A 6,000-nucleotide genomic window follows, 5' to 3' on the forward strand; every position below is an offset into this window, starting at 1 on the left:
TGACCCGTAACTCGGCAATTTTTTTAGTAACTATTAATCGAAACCGGTTCAGCAAGTAAAACTTCGATTTCGGCTATTTTTAAACATAAAAAAGTGAATTTATTTTAGATATTTGCGCAAAAAGTACATGTTGAAAAATATGACAGCGTTTAATAATTGCGTATGCGTTAACGCACAACTTTTTGCTCCACGTAATGTATGCTTTTATAATTTTATACAAACAATATACATACTTTTCTGCAACATTCATACTCGTTTCAGTGGGCAGCATGCACATGAATTTTTTTTTGGTACTACAAAGCTCGATTTATGTAAGTCGCTCTTCATTATAATTCCTGATTGAATGCTTAAACAACAGTATACTATATTCAAAGCTTTGCGCTCTAGGAAAAAGGGGCTTAATGATGTTGCGTAACGTATCGTCCCAGACTAGCATGTGAAGTTCACACAGTCTTAAAAGGGACGACACATTCCGAGGAGATTTGTGGTTTAAGGAAGGCTCTTCCAAACCAAAATCAAGTCTTAGCGGCTCCTAGGTTACCTATGTCACTCAAAAAGGTCGAGTGCTTTTTTATTATCTATGGTTGAATAATGTGACTTTGTTAATTTGAACAACTTGTGTGAGAACCCGTTTAAGGCGTTGTCGTTTCACATATCAAACTCTCTTCACATGAACTTTGACACTGCGTCTAAAAGTAAAGGCGAATATTACAAAAAAAAAATTGTAGGAGACATATTCATCCTTAAATTGGTGATACTGCATAATTAAAGGGACGAACGTTCTAATACGGTAAGCTTTTTTTAACGCCTTGATAAGTACGTAAACGTTAACATACACGCATGTAGACAATTGTCTAAAAACTACAAATGTCAGTCTTCGTTTGCGTTATGTTCGGCAGTGAGTCAGCGATGTATTTTAATTAAGTTGGTAATTCGTTTAATAAGTTTTAGGAACCATGCTCGTTTTGTCCCAAAGACGTAATGCGTAAACTACATTTTTGAAAATGATCTGTGCTGTTAAAATAATTAACCCATGTATGCCTAGTGGACTCTCCCATCCATCTAAATTGGATCAGTTTATTTCCAAAATTAGGGATGTCTAGTATATATATTTCTTTATTTAGAATCTTTCTTATAGAAATTCCTTAAGCAAACAGCGCAGACCCTGAGGAGACGCTGCATAATGCGGCGTCTCATATGGGTCTACGCTGTTTGCAAAGGCCTTTTTTTCTAGACGCTAGGCATTAATGGGTTAAACATAAACAGCGCTGTACACATCTACTTATTCATGTTTGATGATGAACTAACTATTTTTGTTAGCTTATGTAAGCGACACGGAGGCGTACAAAAGATACATAAAAGTGCATTTTCACAAATTAAATGATCGAATAAAGTATAAGCAATATAATTTCACGATTCGGAACACTGAATTTGCGTCAGTTGTTTCGATTTACCTAGTTTGTACTGTAAAAGCACTCTAACTTACAAAGTGGCTTTTGGTGTTTTTATAAATGATAAATACATATTGAAACGTAGGGGTTGAAATATATACTTACGCTAAGTACGTCGCATGAGTTAACTTAATTGGCATTCGGTAAGGTAATTATTAATTGCAAGTGTACTTCATAACAGATGTGAAATAGGAAATATATTATAACGGTTGTTACGCTTTTCGGCGATTAAAACCATGTATTACCGACATAGCGTTTGAACTTCTAATTAATTCGAAACATGCGAGGTACAGTAAAAAGCGCTCTAATTGTTGATCAGACTTTGTGTGTGGGTTCAATTCCATGGAAACGCACCGTCTTTTTTTATTGAATTGTAATTGTATTCAAAGCAATTCTTCATATTGAAGTTTGGCTAGCAACTTCGTGGTTTCAAAAGTACCAACATCATTATGCGAACAATTATTTCATAATGACCATACACGATTAAAAACACACACACACAAAACAAATAGCTTTTGGCAAACACATCGTGTTATATATATCAAAGGTCATCACTCGACAATTTAAAAAGGAGTTTATACTGGAATCATCCGTCCGACATTCGGGTTGCTTGTCCTTGTCAGTACAGATCTTAATGAAAAGGCTCTCAATTTATTGTGTTTAAAAGTAAACATTTTTACAGGCGGTCAGTTTTCGCGATATATTGGCCGTATGTGTAACATACTGTAATATAACTGACACTTATCACACTTTGTTTGTTTGGTCATTCATCTGTTATCGCATGTTGCATGTAAGTGTTTGTAGTCTGAGTCGTAAACCGTGTGTCACTTTCCATTTACATGCACTTACAGGTATTCGTCTTGTTCAAATATGCGATTGTGTTGTGCGTAGTCAAAGCTTACGTAAATACTTCAGCACAACGCAAACCTGTTAAATACTTCTGTATTCTTATTTTCAAACCCAAACTTTTCATTAATAGACCAACTGTTTTCCGTTTTAAGTACACATTTATTAATATTAAATGTTTTATCGCGATAGAAAAACTGGATGGCGGAAATGTATTGTTCTATGAACAAGTCTGATGTTACATGAACGTTGTTCCGAAAACAAACGCCGCATGGACAATGATTTTCTGTATTATTCCGGGCTGCAACTCGAGAAGCCGTTTTCGACAAGTTCTCACGCGATTGTATCTGCAAATGGCCATTACAAATCGAATTTCTAATATTATTACTGAGTCATTTCATTGTTCACACAGTTATTCATTTAAATACTGTCAAGCGGGAACAACAGGTTTTATTCCGCAGAATTCACCTGTCCCCTCCCTTTATCGATAAAATCGTAAAAATCGAAGACAATACATCCTTTGGTTTTGTTTCTCAACAAGGACTCAACCTCTCGCTCATTCTAAGTCCCTTTTTTCTTGAAAAGCCGCTTTTAGCAAAACCACCCCGGACATCCGATCTGATGTGAAAAGTTCGACCCGCTTGGAAAACTTTCCGGTAAATTTGGCTGAGTTTCGGTAGGGTAAATAAATCCTGTTCTATAATTATTTAAAGGCATTTTTGAATTTAAATATCTTTTGGTATATACAAAGGTGGCATTATCATGTATGTTAGAAAAATCCTGGTTATTATTATTCAGGATTTATTGAAATATGGCCATTTGAAGTCGACGATGCAAGGGGAATGTCCCCTAATGAGCACTTTATTTACAAATTTCTTTAAAGATATGCCAGTGAAAAAGTGTTTGCACCGAAAATGATATAAACCAATGTCCCCCGAGTAACATATTCGCCAGGGTTTCTAAAAAAATCGTATTGGTGGAGAAATTCGACTTTACATTCAACATGTTGATAAAAAAATGATTTGACCCGGTGCAGTGCCAAAGATGTCGGAGCAAAACTTTTATATTGTTTAAACGTTTATATTGATTCCGCTCTTTATTAATTCGATTGAATTTGATTCAGAACCAGAATGGAATAGTTACCGATATTACAATAAATCAAATATCGATCGATCTACAATTATTCGCTGTCGGTTTAATTTTCTGAAACACAGGAGGGTCTTCAAGAATAATTATACAATTTAGAAACCTATTGCGATAATTTAAATTTAACAACAGTTAACTTCGAACAAACCAAGGTCATGGTATTCCGAACAGGGGAGACAATTAGTAAAACGGTAAAATGGGCATATTAAAGTATTTACAGAAATTGTGAACAATTTGATTCGCCTTTGAAAGGTCAAGCCTAGAGATGGATCATTTTTGATACAGTTTTATTCGCTTAAATATTGCTTATCTATTATAGGTTTGCTACTCTGCCTGTTTCCAGCGGAACATAGCTAGGACAAGTAAGATTTAACTTAAGATTCACACAAAATATATTCCTTTTCCAGTATGAAGAAAATAAACTAAATAAAGTAAATAAACTAAATAAACAAAATAAAATGAAGCATGCGGTGTATATTAAAAGTTGTACATTAACGCATGTTTTATTATAACAGATCTAAACTTTAAAAAAGTAACACAATGAAAATGGGTGAATTTTAAGTATTTAATTAAGGCATACGTATAAATTGAGCTAAACACCTGATCGACAGGTTGCGATTGACGTATTTAAATTTAAAATTGAAGTACAGATCTTAATGAAAAGGCCCTCAATTTATTGTGTTTAAAAGTGATTTTTTTTACAGGCGGTCAGTTTTCGCGATATATTGTCCGTATGTGTAACATACTGTAATATTACTGACGCGTATCACACTTTGTTTGTTTGGTCAGTATGAAGAAAATAAACTAAATAAACTAAATAAAATGATGCATGTGGTGTATATTTAAAAATATTACTATGTGTACCACTTGATTTTTTTTGAGGAAAGTAAACTAACCTAATATTAGTTGTTTTGTATTCTATCGTCTAAAAAACGATAATAACAAATTTTGTTGGAGTTCATTTTTCCTATAATCATTGTTTTTTATTGGGATAACTGATATTCCAAACCTTGAACATTTTCTAGCCAGTGAGCAGCAAATGATCCTCCAAAAACTGAAATTCGTTATATAAAAACCACGCGGTTGTGTTTCGCTATGATGATAAAAACATAACTTAAACTAAGTTTTGTCGCAGAGGTTTGGTTACTCGTCTAAATGTGTTCTTGATATTTAAGGCGCTACTTGAGCATGATGACACAATTTTCAATGCGAACAGCTTATCCCAACCTCTCCCGGGAGTAAGTTATTTAACCTGGCTTGGCAAGCATGGCGTTAAATTTATATATTAGTATTGTTACTCATATTTTGCAATAATTGAACGGCACTGAATTCAACAAATATCCAAAAACAATATCAAATTCCCGAGATTATTTTATGAAAATGTTTTCACCAGCAACAATTGTATGCTCGCGCCTGAATATAACTCTACTGGACTAGCTTATTTAACGGAAACCTATAATGAAATTACTGTCCGTGAACCCTATTCAAACCAACGAACTTGCAAAAAAAGTTAAAACATACTTCATTAAATAGTTACCCACACAGAAAACAAGGTCATATACTTACACATAAGGAGCCAGCAAAACACCAGGGAAGACACCCAAAGACAAACTACTTAACTATCTAGAAACTCGCAAAATGCCGATGGAAGTCTTACTAAACTAACATTAACCCCGCACAACCCTAGGACACCTAATTTTATCTCCGCAAACCAGCAAAAACCCTATGATTGTGAAAATTAACTTTAACTTCATCGAACTTGAGTGTTCTTGTCCTAGATTGTGTTCATTTAAATTGGTATTTTATTGTCTTTTATGTTACGTAATGTTATGTTGTTATTCGCATTCATGTGACAGAAAATAATTTTTATGTTTGAGAATTAAGACGATGTACTGTATAATAAGTCTGAATAAACTGTCTGTCTGTCATTATGTCTGTCTGTCTGTTTAAGTCAGTCAGTCTGTCTGTATGTCACTCTGTCTGTTTGTCTGTCACTCTGCCTGTCGGTCATTCTGTCTGTATGTCTGCCTGTCTGTCATTCTGTCTGTCTTAAACACATGGACGCCAAAGAAAGCCTATTTTCACAAATGGAAACTTGCATTTCACAATATAGACCAACTTTTACTAGCCTTAACCCATTCATGCCTAGCGTCCTGAAAAAAGGACATTGCAAACAGCGTAGACCCAGATGAGACGCAGGCATGATGCGGCGTCTCATCTGGGTCTGCGCTGTTTGCTTAAAGGAATATCAGTAAGTAATTATCTAAATATAGAAATAAATATACCAGACATCCCTAATTTTGGAAATAAATTGATCCAATTTAGAAGGATGGGAGAGTGCACTGGGCATAAATGGGTTAAAACGCGAACACTAAAGAGAAGGAACTTACAATCCGCAGACACACACAACTGGAAACTTACCAAAACTGACGCTTACCCGGGCAATCCCAAGAAAACTATTTTAAATGAGAGAAAACCCGAATAAACCCAAGAGAGTCTTTTTAAACTTAAGTGGATCGCAATCAAAACTAAAAAAGAACAAAAGCCTGCAACAACC

This window comes from Dreissena polymorpha, chromosome 8 (genome assembly GCF_020536995.1).
Source record: "Dreissena polymorpha isolate Duluth1 chromosome 8, UMN_Dpol_1.0, whole genome shotgun sequence".
Taxonomy (NCBI): Eukaryota; Metazoa; Mollusca; class Bivalvia; order Myida; family Dreissenidae; genus Dreissena; species Dreissena polymorpha.